The sequence below is a fragment of the Brachyistius frenatus genome, unplaced genomic scaffold (assembly GCF_029030835.1).
Source record: "Brachyistius frenatus isolate BFR_SWC_R1_liver_20210118 unplaced genomic scaffold, ASM2903083v1 Contig_113, whole genome shotgun sequence".
NCBI lineage: Eukaryota > Metazoa > Chordata > Actinopteri > Embiotocidae > Brachyistius > Brachyistius frenatus.
This window is the reverse complement of record NW_027210712.1, coordinates 1,173,046-1,188,709: the sequence shown is the minus strand read 5'-3', so window position 1 is coordinate 1,188,709 and position 15,664 is coordinate 1,173,046.

Sequence of the window (15,664 nt, the reverse complement as noted above, 5' to 3'; positions counted from 1 at the left end):
CGAGATGGTGGATTTTTTTTTTTTTTTTTTTTTAGCAAAAGGGGGTCGATGGTGAATGTCTTGACTGCAGATACAATAAATGAAAGTTAATTTGATTTCAAATGCGACTCTGTTTAGCAGTTTAAAGCTATACGTCTTCAGCCGAGATCCACGTCTGCTCTTTATGGTTAATAGTTTTCAGCTCAGAAAAAAAACAACTTGGAAAAAAAAAAAATCTGTTTTGTGGTTTGGATTCATCCTGAATTTATTATTATTTTTATTATTATTATTTTGTCAAATACTACCTTCAGTGACAACATATGGCCTAAAAATTGAAATGTCTCTGATGATATTGTGGATTATTTGCTTTAAAAGCAGAATTTCAGATCAGTTTTCCCTTCAGCTAACTGAGAACAATTTTTTTTTTTTGGGGGGGGGGTTTAGGGGTTAGAGCCGATTTGACAGCAGGGAGGGGAGGTGAGGGGGAGGGGGGGTTGATCCTGCCTCTCTCTGTCCCCTGTTTACATTTTACCCTGACAGATTACAGGGAGCCTCCCTCCGTGAGTCAAGGAATGCTTTGATGTGACAAATGACCCGGTGCTAAATGACGCTTTGTGTGTCTGCCCACATGTCAGCAAAGGCCTCATTTCATAAATAACAAAGTGTGTGTGTGTGGGGGGGGGGCACAGGGCGGCCGGTGTGGTGCCCCCCCCCCCCTCCCTCCGTCCCTGTGAGAGAATGAATGAGCGTATTACAGAAGGATAGTGAAAGACGGTGGCAGAGATCAAGAGCTGCGTGTGCGTCATCCTCTCAACTCCTTCCTTTGTACATTCTTGAAAACAAAAAAAGATCATTTTACATCCCCCCTGTTGCTAAATGATGATTTTTTTTTTTTTTATGCTGCTTTTATAGCTTTATTATTGAAAAAAATACGACAACATACACGTAATCTCACAACCAAAAAAAACATTTCAATCTCTTAATCACTTTAATAACTGTAATGCTGCACCGGGGAAATCGTTTCATGTGCGAATACATTATTTCTCAGCTCAAAAAGACAAAGTCACCTCCCCCCCCCACCTCCTCTCCTCCTCCTCCCCCACCTCCTCCCCCCCAACTGAGATCTGCCCTATTTGGCCAAAATATAATCTGTTTCTCGACACTGATCGTTGACAGTTAATGATTCCCAGATTTTTTGGGGGAGATAAAAAAAAAAGAAAAATCTGTTAACATTGGACATGTGCCTGTTTGTTTTGTGTGCGCGGTACATTTCGTTCTCCCTCTTCCCCCCAAAAAAACTTTTGTCGGCCTGTTGCACAATTCATCATCATCATCATCATCATCATCATCATCATCATCATCATCATCATCATCGCATCGCTTCGTATCGATCGTGCTCGCAGTGTTTTTTTTTGTTTTTTTTTGTCTTCAGCCGGCCGTGCAGAGAGAGTCGAAAGGTTTTCACACCTAACTTCACTTTCTATTTCCCGTCCACCTACTCACTCCCGCTTCCCCTCCGCGCAGAGCCAACGAAAACACGTCCTCCGGGATGCGAGCCAGCTCTCCGGGGCGCGGAGTTTCTCTGGCGTTTCGTGTTCGACCACTTGAAAGGACCCGCGAACAAAGCGGAGTCCTTTTAGATAGAAAGCCAAGTCGAGCCTGAACCACTTGAGCGGGAGCACAGATAGCCAAAAGTAGCGCCGCTGACAGCGCCGCGGGGATGAAGAAGGAGGGGAGGGAGGGGGGGGTCAAAGGTCAAGGTTACCGTGACCTCGCGGGCCATGTAAACACACTGATAAAGCCAAAAGGTTCGCGTACAGGGCGTTTCCCGCACCGTGTGAATGCCGCGACGTATTTATTGTGTTCCACATCCTCGGCCCACAATGTTTTATTTGTTATTGTTGTCTGGACAAACACAATAAACAAAGCACCTCTTCATCTCGCCAGCACGAGGTCGCTAAGTGCCGCAGACAGGTTGAGGAAGTCGATCGAAGGCCTTTTCACGACATTTGTTGCTGACGATAACCAAACTAAATATAGACCAGCTCGAGGTCATTGATAGTTGGGCGATGGGAAAAGCTCTACTCGGCACCAACGTGCAGATCTTTGACTGATCGACAAAGCAAACGCCCCCTTAAAAGAAATTTTAAGCCACATTTCGGCCGGTGAGAGCTCGGGGAGCCGTAGCACACGGACGGCACCCCGATCCCCGGGTCTGAAGAATCACTTTCCCCTCTGCAGAAACATGAATGCCGATTACACGCGGCCTGCTCGCTGCTGATAGTGAAAGCCCAATACATGGCGTTTCCATTTTATGCTGACTGAGAGCGTCAACGCGGTGGACAGTCGTGCTCCACAATGGTTCCAGAATAAAATGTTCACTCAAGCCGACCAGAATTTGAAACCCCGTCATCTGCTGAGTGCAGCGGGTCCGACGTTGTTTCGATGAACTGCAGCGAGGAGTTCGACGTCCTTATTCATATTCAAAAGTAGAATGCATTTGGAGTTTGCAAAAAAAATAAATAAATAAAAAAAGCAGAGAGCACTCTACATTTGTTTTCATTTATATTAATCAGGATATAAATTATAAACACAGCCAGATACAGGATAATCTGGCAGGCTCAAACAGAGTAAGAAGCATGTTTCATGCAGCTTCGGGGGATAAATCTAAGCGGCATATTGGGAGCATTTGGGTTTATGTGTTCTCCAAAAAAAAAAAATAAAATACAAACTTACTGCTGAGGTTTCTGGGAAGTCGTTCACATTTTCCTCAGGGACTCATGGGAAGGAAGAAGAGGTCAAGAGAGATGTCTAAAAATATAAATGTAAATGTGTAAACACACGGCGGTGGGATGGTGGAAATAAAGAGCATCCGTGTCCTGATAAAAAAAAAAAAAAAAAAACTCCCCGAGTTCAAGAGGAGACAGAACAAACCCGGAGAGTCGGCACTAAATCAGCTCGCTGCTCACCGCGAGATCATTAGCGAACGCGCGTGGAGCCAGTATCAGCTCTCTGAATGAACAGTGACACTCCAGCCGACGAGTCGCTCTCTCTAGTTACTCTCCCCCAAGAGAGAGCTCTCCACTTCCATTCACACAACCTGAACAAAGGACGGAGTTAGTCCCTGGACGGCGGTCTTGGGACTTTTTACTTTTTTTTGGTGTTTTTTTTGGAGCCCACCCAGGCGTGCCGAGCGCAGAATGACTTCCTCACCAGCTCCACCTCCACCGGCACCAGATTAGACACTTCCGCCTGCCTTTTTAATGGCTTGTTAATTAGCGGCCCGGTGGCTGGATGGAGTCATTGGGGGGGGGGGGGGGGGGTTTCACTGCCAGAAGTAATTAATCAAACACCTCGAGGCTTGTTTTAATATGCTGAAATCGATACAGCCGTTGTTTCTCTTCGGTGGTCCTGATTGGCTTTCTTTACAGGAGTTGATTCATTGCACAATATTGTGCAGTGTCATCATTTTCAAAGTTGTTTTTTTTTTTTTTTTTTTTAGCTCCGTGTGGTTCTGGTCCGCATGTCTTCCCACCACTTTCGAGTTTAGACGGAAACATCAACATTTAAGCAAACCTAACGCTGGGTGACTTTTCGCTTTCGCGCCGGTGCACATTCGTTGCTTTAAATGATACCGTTAACGACCATTTGATACTTTTGTCGTTCACGTCCCCTTTGGGATTAACTGTCGTATATTCGATAATCCTCCGTTTCATCGGGACAAAATTTCGGTTTGTCCAATTCTCTGGTTTATGACGCTCCCATCAGCCTCAGCTCTACTTTGACTGCGTCTCAAACATACTTAACTATTGAGCTCACACACTGAGTCTGGATCACCGGATGCTTTTAACCTCCAACGGTCACCATCAGGACTGTGGAGCAAAATTTGAGACTTTACCCGGTCCAAATTCACAAACTACACAAGTTAACATGCAAATAAGTTCATCACAAGTAAAGCAGAAGTGCACAAGCCGATTGAGACGCAAGCCTTTGTGCTCAGGGTTTATTTACATGCTAAAGCCTGAGGAAACTTCCAGACAGCTGCAAAGACCACGGACAAGTACTGTCTAGTTTTTGGGAGTTCAGGAAGACCTATTCCCAAACTTCTGGGCCATTTTCCTCCAGACAAATCGATCCACATTCGAATTGTCTGTATGTAGTCAAAGGCGAAGCAGTGACGAACCTCTTCATGCAAATACAGCGTTCATTGTGGTTTTTCCACTGCGGTTGGAGCCGTCAGCGTCGTAGCGGTAGGTCAGGTCAAGTTTCAGTCCTGACACTTTGACAAATATCTTGCATTAACAACAGCTATCAGAAGCTCAAAACAAAATGCATCCAGATGTGACGGGCTGCAGGTCGACACTAAGCGGCCTTCAGCGCTCGTTAATGTCCCCCCCCTTTTTTTTTTTTTTTTTTTTCGGTCTGAAAAAGACGACCGAGAGCACATTCTTTGTGTCAGAGGAGGACGAAGGGTCGCATGCGTTCACATTCCCGCTCCTCAGGGGCCTTTGATTGTCATGGTTTTGGGAGAAAAGGGGGGGGGGCTCTGAAGGAAGAGGAAGCGTTACGCGCCTCACTTCTACCACCCAGATACTCTGCGGATTCTCCGCTCGTCCTTTTCCAGTCACGAGGCCACTCGTCTCGCTTTCCCTTTCAATGAAAACGCCGTCCGCGCCATTAACAGGCTGGCCACTTCAACTCAGCCGTATCCGTGTAATCACCCTCTTGACCCAATTCATCGACGCAGCTCCGACACCGCCGGGTTCGCAGACGCAGAAGTTCTGCCGGAGAACTTCGCTAAAGACCCCGCGAGAGTCGCCGCAGCTAAAAAAAAAAACCCCACCAGAATCGGATGTCAGTGATGTTTATGCTGCTTGGATGTTCAGGCTCGGAGCAGGTGGCTGCGAGTTCCCTCCGCTCTTGTTGAATCGGGCTCCATATCAGAGTGTCGTTTAATGTTTCTTCTCCCCGCCGGCTGGTTTGTCAGAGGAGGAACTGAGAGGAAGGAAAACGTACATTTTTCCTAAGCGAACGGGTAAGAGATCCGTTCCCGTCTGCCCGGAGTTTGCTGCGACGCTTTTATATTTGGGAGCCGGAGAGCTGCCGAGTGTTTTAGCTGAGAAGTCATAATAAATGAAGAAAACGGATCGTTTCCCTTCATTTCACCGCGGTTGTGAAATGTGACGGCTCGTGTCGTGACAAACGAGTTGCTACATCGTCTCGCGAAGGTCACGAGTTCACAGAAAGAAAAAAATGCCTCTGGCAGTTTCATTTCATGAAAATACTTCAGTATCATCATTTTTTTTTCCCCTTTAATGCACCTCTTACAGAAACTTTATCTGCAGCTGATGAAGTCCAGATCAACTTTTATGACCTCGTAAATGAGCAGCAGCTTTTAGCAGCTACCTGATACCTGTGTTTATTATTGTTGCATCGCTATAATCTTGGGAACGGCTTCGCTTGAAAGCTCTCGGACATGTTGCGATGAAACTTCTGATTGCTCTCATGTTGGTTGCTATGACAACCGTAATGATAAGCAGGAATTTATAAGCGTCAAAGCGAAGTCATTTTTTTGTTTTTCTCTTTTGTTACTGTTTTTGCTTCAACTAAGGCCACAATTTATGATGAATTTGATTCAATTATGCTGAAGTTATTTCGTTAATCACTCAAAAAGTAACGTCCAAATACTCGAGGTGTCGTGTCGGACCAACAGCACAAACCCCAAAACGTCATCAGTCCATCACAGGACCAACAGAAAGACAGACAACTCGTGCCTTCAAATATCCAGACTATCACATATGCCAGAAAAAGATTTAGTACGTCCCAATACGTAGTACGTGAAATGTAGTACGCCAAAAGTACCAGGATGTCCTCCTACATCCGGTTGTATTTTGCAGTCTTGCGGGCCAGCTTGCTACTGTGACCCACAATCCTTTGCGTGGCGGAAGAGACCAGGGAGTCGGTGGCGCTGATGCTCCGCCCACAAAAAGGACGAAAGGAGAAGAAGCCGGATATGTGACTAAGAGGGTCAAAGTTCAAGGTGTATTTTCATCATGACGCATGTCCCCAATTGTGCACATACTACATGTAACAGTACATGCTTATAAGGGTAGCCGCAGTACGTACTAAAAGTAAAAAGAAAAAGTATGCGATTAGGAATGCAGCCATAGAGGTTGCGAAACGGTTCAAAACAGCTGATCGCAGTCCAAAAACGGGCTGAAGGATAAAACTGAGAGGTGAGAGTTAAAAAAAAAACACACACAAAAAAACAACAACAACCGCATAACAAGATCAAAATCGTGAAAACACCAGGACGAGAAAGTTACACAGAAGGGCGGGAAAACCAATCAAGACTCAGGTGGAATCAATCCCAGCAGAAGTAGGTAATCAAACATGAAGGCAGGAAGCCGAGACACCTGAAACGAGAGGAGAGCGATAAAAGAAAAGGAAAGGAAAGGAAATCAAGTAAACTAACAGAAAATATGACCCGGAGTCGGGTGCAGGTTGTGACAAAATGTCTTGTTTTCTTTACCAACGGCACAAACTCCAAAGATATTTAGTTTATTATCTCAGAAGACGAAGATGAGCAGATCATCCACAAAGCGGAGAAACTTGAACTGATGATTATTTACATGTAAAAAAAAAGAAAAAGAAAAAGAAAAAGAAATGCCCGAAGCAAATTAATCTGGTGTCTAAACAGAAGCTGATCTTCTGTTCTTTAACCTCCTCGTTTGTTTGTGTGCGACGTTTTAATCATCAAACACAAACAGAAGACATAATTACTGATACGACCTTCAGTCCGTAAAGCAAAGTATGAAGAAATCGCTGACTCGGCATGTTTTTTTTTTTTTTTTTATAACACCCGGCTGACTCGCTAATGCAGCGTATGAAAAGCGGCTCTGTTGTGCACAATCTGCAAAATCTTCACAAAAAAAAGTTGCTGAACTTCTGCAAAAAAAACAACAACTGCTCACTCTGTCCCGTCTCACAGTCGGAGATTGGCACGAGAATAATTGATCCGATCTGGAGTTTATTATTAGGAGTTTTCTTCTTTTTTTTTTTTCCTCCCTGGCCGTCCAAACATATTGAAGAGGCGTGGAAGACTTAATGGTCTTTCCAACACAGGCTGAAAGCAAAGAATTCAAAGAAAGGAAAAGAAGACGGGGGATGAAATGGGAACACATTGATTCTACGTTTATGTATTTGACGGGAAAAAGCAACAAAAAAATGATGAAATGACATAAAACAAAAACAAAAAATGGAGACAGTTACTGTCAAACTGCCCCGAAGTGGGGACACTTAGATCCGGGACAATGAACTTCACGCTCATAAAAAAAAAAAAAGTGCTTCGATGAAGTTTAAAAGAGTGAAATGGAGCAGGAAGAAGAAGAAGAAAGAAAGAAAAGAGGAGGACGAGGAGAGAAAAGGCCGGCGGCGGGAAGCCTCACGTTCTCCTTGATCTCCGCTGGACCTCGCCGCCCCGCTCATTGCTTGCAGGTGTAATAACATGGACTGATCCGGGGCTGGAGGTCGGGGTTCAGCGGCTCACAGAGAAGATATTTCTTTTTCTGCTGGATTAAATCATGGCGAGCGTCCTCAGTTGGACTCCAAGCCGCAGAATCTTTTTCCAGGCGTGTAACAAGAGGCACATTTTGCAAGCAGATATGAGCAAAATGCAGGTTTAGGATCTGGTTGGTTGTTGTTTTTTTTTGCAGTTCTGCAGGTCAGAGGTCAGATTTAGTGGTTTGAAATCTTTCAGCTGGATAAATACTTTGTCTTCTTTTACTGCCAATTTTCTTCTTTTTTTTTATCTACAGCAACACGCAAGACATATTTCCTCAGCACTCACAGAGAGATATGAAAATGACGTGAAATATGTTCTGCAAATCTGAAATTTAAATACCTCGTAATCAAAGTCGCTCGGCCACGATGAATTATAAACTGACGCAGATCAGATAAGCAGATAACTGCTTGAGCGAACCGAAGGAAATGGAAACCAGATGGTCGTTGGCTCTGGGTCTCTGTGTGCACTCGGTTCACATCTGCATTCCCGAGCCGAACGCAGACAGATGTTACGAGTTCACGGGATTTTTGCTCCGGTGATTATTTTTTTTTTTGGTCAAACAAGGCTACCGGATCGACCTGCCGACGGGCGATGAGGGTTTTGAGATCGTTACGTCCTCTCGGTAGACGTTAAGGCAGAAGATTTAAACCCAATCATTCGAAGGAGCGGTAGTGAGAAAAATGAAAAAAACAAAAAAAAGAAGAAGTGGTGTATTTGTAACGGGACAAAGGTTTACAAAAAAGTGGCGGGGGGGGGGGGACGGGGGACGGGGGGGACGGGACAAGGAGCTCGAGCCGAACGGAGACCGTTTCTAAAAGTGGACGAAGTTTCCGGGTCTGAAAAAAAACGAGGCTGGTGAGGAAGTGCCGTAAAGTGCAGCACCAACCGATCCGAGAGGCTTCGACAAGATGACACGGGTCATTAGTTCTGGTCGGCCGAGCTGCTCCGGGCTTCTTTCTGTCCGTTTTAGACTCGGAGGTTCAAAGTGAAACTGAAGAGCTACGACACCGTGCTTCCTCTCCTTTCTATCTCCCGTGTGTGTGTGTGTGTGTGTGTGTGTGTGTGTGTTGTTTCTTTGTGTAATTATAGTCCCCCCCCCCCCCCACACACACACACCCCTCCCCACGGTGTAATTCAATCTAAATAATCGGATTCATTACTTTCCTAAACAGACCGCTCAGCTCTTAAGTGAATTTTAAAGCAATTTTGTCAACTCGGGCTAACAGGCAGCCGACACGGCACGCAGACGGAGGACGCAGACGGACGGAGGACGCCTCGGCGTCGCTCAGCAGGACGTGACGTCGCACTGAAAGAAACAAGACGAGCCGAAGAGACAGACGGAGGAAGATCCAGTTGGACGGTTTGAAACGAATTAGGATGAAAATGAGTCAAGACTTAGGGTATTTTTCCTCACGGAGGGGGTTAACCCAGTCATCGATAACAATGACAGTTTCATGACAGGAAATTAAAGATTTAATAGATTGAGAAGATAAGGAAAACTTTCTAAAAACTTTCTTGACTTAACTCCAAAGTCATTTCAAGAAAATTCTCCAACCAGACGACAAAAGCGGTCCAATATTTTGCACGTGGGAGTTCTGAACTGCATCAGAAGAGACTTGAGCGTCCTGTTGACAACATCGCAGTCATTCTGCAGCGTTGAAATTCGGTATTGATCTCAATACGTTTTGACGTTTCCTGCGCTGAATGTTGTCCGTGTGCGGGCGTCCACCAGGGAGGACATTCAGGCTCCCGCTCGTCGCGCGGACGACCCGGTTCTGGTCACCGTTTGCGTTTCTAGAACTCTATATGTAATTCTGCTGAACTACTTACAGGCTGCTTTATGAGCTCAAATGTTTCAACAAACCAATAACGTTGACAAATGAAGGCTAAACATTGTTATTGAGCCCCCAAAAAACAAAACATATTTCCGTTGGACTTTTGCGCACGTTTTTTTTCTGACCGATCCCTTTAATATTTATTTTATTTTAAAATACGTTTCAGATAACTCAGGAGAACAGGAGGCGGGGGCTCGGCTGCACCGACCACCCCGTCACACCGCCGAGGTCAGTCAGAGGTCACGCACACCTCCGTGTTTCCATCACGGTGTCCCGGACGGCGAGCCCCCACGTTCATCGAAGCTGATCCCTTTTTTTAGTTTAAACGAAAGTAAAATGTCTGGCGTGCGTCATAAATGAGGAGGATGTTCAGCAGGGTGGAGTCGGCTCCACATTCGGAGCGGCAATCTTTTCCTCCACGCAGTCGGCGTGATGATTTCCTCTTTCCACAACTCTCCAGGGGCTGCAGTCATTTCCTTCCTTCCTTTTTTTTTAATACTTCCTCCACTCTCGGCCTCCCTGCAACGTCGATTTCTAATAGCTTCTTCCTTTTCCTTCTCATTTTGTTTCCACCGCGTTCTTTTTTTTTCCGTCTTTTACTCCGTTTCTCCCCCTTCAGCGTTTCTCTCCTCCCCGAAGGATGCAAGAAAAAAAAAAAAAAAAAGATCAGAGCAGCTGCAGGTTTCCTGTTTGTTAAAAACCAGAGGATGGACGGTGGATCGTAACTCCGCCCCTCTTTCAGGGAGCTGAATTTGCCCCCGCCCCCTTTTTTTTTTTTTTTTTCATGTGCAGAAAGAAAGTGCTTCCCGGTGATGTTCGGAGGCTGCGGGGTCGGTTAACACTGCGTCTCAGAGGGTCGCGTTGAAGCGGGATTTTCGACGGCAAAGCGTGAAATAGACACGCCCGCCCGCTGCAGCAAAATGCGACCGAAAAAAAAAATGCAAAAACCGTTTCGCTAATAGCTCCGTTTTCCCGCAAATCACGTTTTAAAGCGTGAAGTCGGTTTCATTTTCGTGCAAGACGGGAAAGCGTGTAATTGTCACGCCTCGCCGACCGTCCTGAGATTTCTCCCGGTGGACGAGAGGGGAAAAGGGTGTGCGGCTTTTCTAAATAAAACGGGAAACGCAAAACTTAAAAATAAAGACGACACAATAAAAACCCCGTGGTAAACCACGAGAACCGCCAGTTGCTCCACCTCGCGCTGCAGCTCTGCCGCCATCGGTGTGCGAAACTGTAAAGCCCTTTGAGACTCCACCGGGTGACGAGGCCCTTTTTCCTTTTTTTACTTTATTTTTTCACGGCCGGTAAAAAAAAACAAACCTCGATCAACAAACAGACGTTTCCTGCGTTTAGGTGGAAAGTGGAGAGTCGGATCCGAGCGGTGAGTCACCGAGCAAACCTCCCGGCTCGCTGTGACTGACTGTTTCCTTCGCTCCAACAACAACAACAACAACAAAAACGCTCCGAAGTCTTTGGTCTCCAGAAATGAGATTCAATTCGTTTTTCCAAATAAAAGTGAAAAAAAAAAAATGGAATTTTTACTTCACATTTTTTTCTACCTGGGACGTTAAACGTGCGTGAGGACGCGTCGTTTTCGGCGTAGTGCGTGCAGTCGGGTGTTGAAATGTCCTCAACGAGGCTCCTCTTCTTCTTTTTTACTCCTCCTGCGTCCATCACAGTGCAGCCGGACCGGTCCACGCGGTCTGAAAAGGCTTAACGCCGGCTTTCTCTTCTTTCTGTATCTTCAGTCAATCTGACAACTTCCCCTTCGTCCTTTCACCCCGACGCCGGAGGCTTTTCGGTTCCTCATTTTTGTCTTGAAATAACGTGCGACAGAAAGTGTCTGTTGTGGTTGATGATGAACGAGAGATGCTGCTGCGCGTCTCATTAAAAAAAATTAATGAATTAAAAAAAAAAAAGACGAGAGGAGGAGGTGGAGGAGGAGGAGGTGGAGGAGGAGGGGAAACCTCCAGAGACGCTCACCCATGACGTCGTCGACCGGGAGTCGGGATGTGGTCGGCCGCTTCTCCGTCTGGATTTTTAACGTTGTTATCCGCTGCAAAGCTCAGCGTCAGCGCCACGGGCGGGAGGAATTACGATTAAAACCAAAACTCGCGCGATGACGACTAAACATTTGCTCGTCTCTGGTCTCTGGTGCGACCCATAGTGAAAGAAGTCCTCCGCTGACGGGATTAATATCGTCTCCAGGAGTGGGTGCGAGCTTCTGCCAATACATCTGGAGAGGGTAATCAGTTCATGCTGGACAACCTGCCACTACCACACCATCTGATGAAATCCGGCCTGAAGACCGATCGAGTCACAAGAAATGGTTCGATGGGAGCATTTTATATTAAATCGGTGTCATTTCCGGAGGTTGTGAAACCTTCATCTCTCAGGAATTAGGAGGATTTTAAGATTTTGGACTCAAATACGGTCCCTGATCAGATACAACGTTGGATCTCCGACCGGATTAAAATCCAAACATTTTTGCAAACACGCTTTTTTCACGATGTCCAGACTGATGCGAGGTGGTCAATAATCACTCGCCGCCGCGTTCGACACGGCGGCCAAACTTCAGTCTGACGTGTGAAGCTGAAAATAACTAAATCTGAACGCGCAAAAAAACATTGTCCAAAAAAAAAATCAAATTTGAACAGAGGAAATTCTAAACCGATGCAACAGCTGGCAAAAGAAAAACAAAAGAAAAAAAACAAAAAAACACCACGAGTCCGTGCGGTTTTCAAGCCCTCGACGAGGTGCAAACGGGACGGAGTTCAGCGTTAAAATTCTTCCCTCTGTGGAAGAAGTGGAATTCTTGCTGCTGGAGAAGAAAGTGGAAAACGGCTCGGCGGTCGGAGTGACTCAGCCGTCGCTCTCGTTTTCTCTCGTCTGGATCACGAAGCGCACTCGGGACGAAGCGCACTCGGGACGATCCCCCCCCCCGGTGTTTGTTTTGTAGCGCGGGCGGAGGCGGGTGGGCGGGGCTTACTCCGCATCCAGGAGCTCCAGGTGTTATCGCTCGCAGACGCAGATAATCCAGTTAACGAGAATCAGACCGGGGCGGCAGACTCCACCCATCTGGGATGTGTGTGAATGTGAACTATAAAAAAAAAATAAAATAAAAAAAGTGTCACTTTTCCAGCTCTGGAACAAATTAAAAATCCTGCAGTTTCCATAAAAGAGAGAAGAGGAGGCGAATAAAGGAGCTTTTTGTTCTCAACCAAAAAAGGAAAGCCAAAATTTTAAAACTACAGCCCCCCTCCCCTCCCTCTGCCCTCCCTGTCCTAAGACTATAAAAGTGGATGCAAAGCTTCCAGCAGTAGTTAACTGCAATACCACCGAGGGCCACTAGGGGTCGGCTCCAAAAAGCTCCCGTGTCTCCCGTTAGATATTAGGCCTCAAAAAGCGGTACGTGTCAGGGTGACTGTTTGATTGACAGGCTATAAGGTTCTGCTACAGGTGGGCGGGGCATAATGTCCTCATAGGTTCCCAGTCAGATGGAGTCAAGATTCACCAAATATGGTCACTTCCCGGCAGGACGCGACACGGACGGGGACTTCCCGTCATTTATCTCCGAGGAGCGACCGGGTCTTTCCTCGGGACGAATCCCTGCCGACAAACGGGATGCCGAGGAAAAAGGAAACGGGTTTCAAGGATGAAGAGCTTAAAAAAAAAAAAAACAACCTGATGTAAAAATATAATTATGACACAATTCAGCTTCTGAATAATATCACTGATTGTTGTTTATCACGGGGTTCATGGATGTTTTCTCTCGGATCCTTTGAGTCTACGGTTCCTGGAGGAATAACGAGTTGAATACGCTCCGGTGTGACAGGATATTGTTATTTATTGTTAAATTAAGTCTACACACTTGCATAACGAGCCAATTCTAAACAAACACTGAGTTTTAATGAGCCTCCGAACGAGTCGGGTTTTTTTTTTTTTTTTTTGGACCGAATTTCTGCTGGCAGAGAAAAAAAAACAAAAAAACAAAACCAGCCGAAGCCCGAAAAGAATTTGTCTCTTAAATGTTTTTGCCTTTAAAAGGTCATTTGCTCATTATTATCAGTAAGATTGTCTGCAGCGCACACACCTGAGGCCTTTCCTGAGAAATCACGATAACGGGAGAGACGGACGACGCTGTAAAAAACATAACGCGGGCATAAAAAAAAATAAATAAATAAAAAAAAAGATTAAAACGAGCCGCTAATTTGAATAATCAACAACACAAAACGATCAATAAATGGATCCAAAAAAAAAAATGTAAACAAAGTATGACTAATAAGCACAGGCGATTACAAAAACTAAATAATAATCCACCATTCGTGTCCAGAATGAGTCCACGTTGGTCTCGGCATCAACAAAAATAAACACACTTGGTGTAAATGAAACTCGGCTTCCTGTTTGACCCAGAGAGACCGAGCAGCAGCGGAGTTGTTGCAGGCACTTTATGCACTGCTGCCCCCTGCTGGCGAGCAGCCGCCACTACACCAGGATGGTTTTTAATTCTCCTCCTGACCGAATCGCATCTTTAACCTGCTCCCGTGTGCGGGGATTTCAAAAGTAGCTTTTAAAACAAATAAATACAACTAATCAACTTTATACTCGGGTAAATTATTAGTTTGCGTTACATTAAAAAAAACATTTTTTTAAGACGAGTGTGTACAAAAAAATAACGGCAAAATATAATTTTATTGAAATAATCCATTCTAGGTATTAAAGCGATCATGCGTAACATGGTTGAGGGATATTCTGATACATACAGTACATACAAACATCAGGCACACATTTGGTGATCCTCTCGGACGAGTAGTTGCCGTTAACGGAACGGAAATAAAAAAAAATGTTTCACAACGTGTTTAAAAAGTCTCTATTTACCTTACAAATAATAATAATTCGATAGAAAATCTGATGGATTAAATGGAGACGACGGGTAACCACTATAATTACATCCAGCTGAATAATTTAAGGTTGTTTTTTTTCCCCTGGTTGGACATGATGACGTTTCACGGCAAATGCGCAAGCTCCAAAAAAACAACAACAACAACAACAACAAAAAGTCCTGGCCGTTAAGACCAGAGAAACACTGAACGCTCAAACACGCGACCCAGTTTGACTCCTTCAAAAGAAAAACTGAAAAATGACGAGAAGAAAAAATAAAATAAATAAATGTAAAAAAAAAAAAATAAAAAATGAGACGAGAGCTCGACGTCCGACAGAGAAACGGTCATTATGAACTTCCAAAAAAAACAACAACAAACTCTCCACAGCCAATCATCGGACAGTTTAATAGTAAACATGTAAACATTTCAAGTAGCCACGAAGAAAACAGTGTGCAGGAAGTGGAGGGTGTAATTTGTCACTGGTGTGTGAGCAGTGAGAAAACACACGCACACGCATGACCTACAGGACATGAGAGCAGGTGACACAACTTTAATATTTCAGGAGGGTGAAATCAGCTCCCCTTTCCTTTAGTGTTCGTTTTAACCTACATGGACATGATCATGATAATAATAATAATAATAATAATGTAAAGTCCGTTTGAAAAAAAAATAAATTAATTCTTAAGAGCCTCTGAGATTGTCTGGAGTTTTCTTTTGTGCATTATTTGTGTGGCAAACTTGTTGTACGTGATGATATGAAGAATGTGAAAGGTCAAACACTGAGATTATGGATTGATGAAATAAATTAGCTCCTGGGTGTCACTTTTAGATTCATGTTTGCCTGTCGACAAAGCTCTTTCCAAGCCCGAGTTCCCCATCCCGACCAGCAGGGGGAGCTCTAACAGAGACGTAGTAACATTGGCCTCCTCAACAAAACAAAAAATACAAAAAAAATATTCAAAACCAGGTTCAGGGTCAAACTAAACGTCGCTCATGGAGCTCCGGAGACACTTTGTGTATGAATACTGAAGGAAATCCACTTGTCAAATAAAAAAATAAAAAAGTACAAAAAAAAGGAAAAAAATATCAGTGAAATGAATGAGATCGACCCCGAACCTGCAAAGACACACTTTCATGCAACATTTCTCCGACGTCTTCCGTCAGGGATTCGAGAGACTCAAAGAAATTCCTCTTTCAACTCTCAATATCTCGCTTGGTCTTACATACGGCCGAGAAGGAACATATTGTGATGGATGCAAAAGGTAAATATGTGCAGCACGTTGCTCGTAAAGTGAGTTTAAAAAAAAAAAAAAGACAACAACAACAACAACAACAAAAACTGCATTCAGGCCAAAGACAAACAGCAGAAACTTATTCAACAGTGAGTGGGGGGGGGGGGGGGA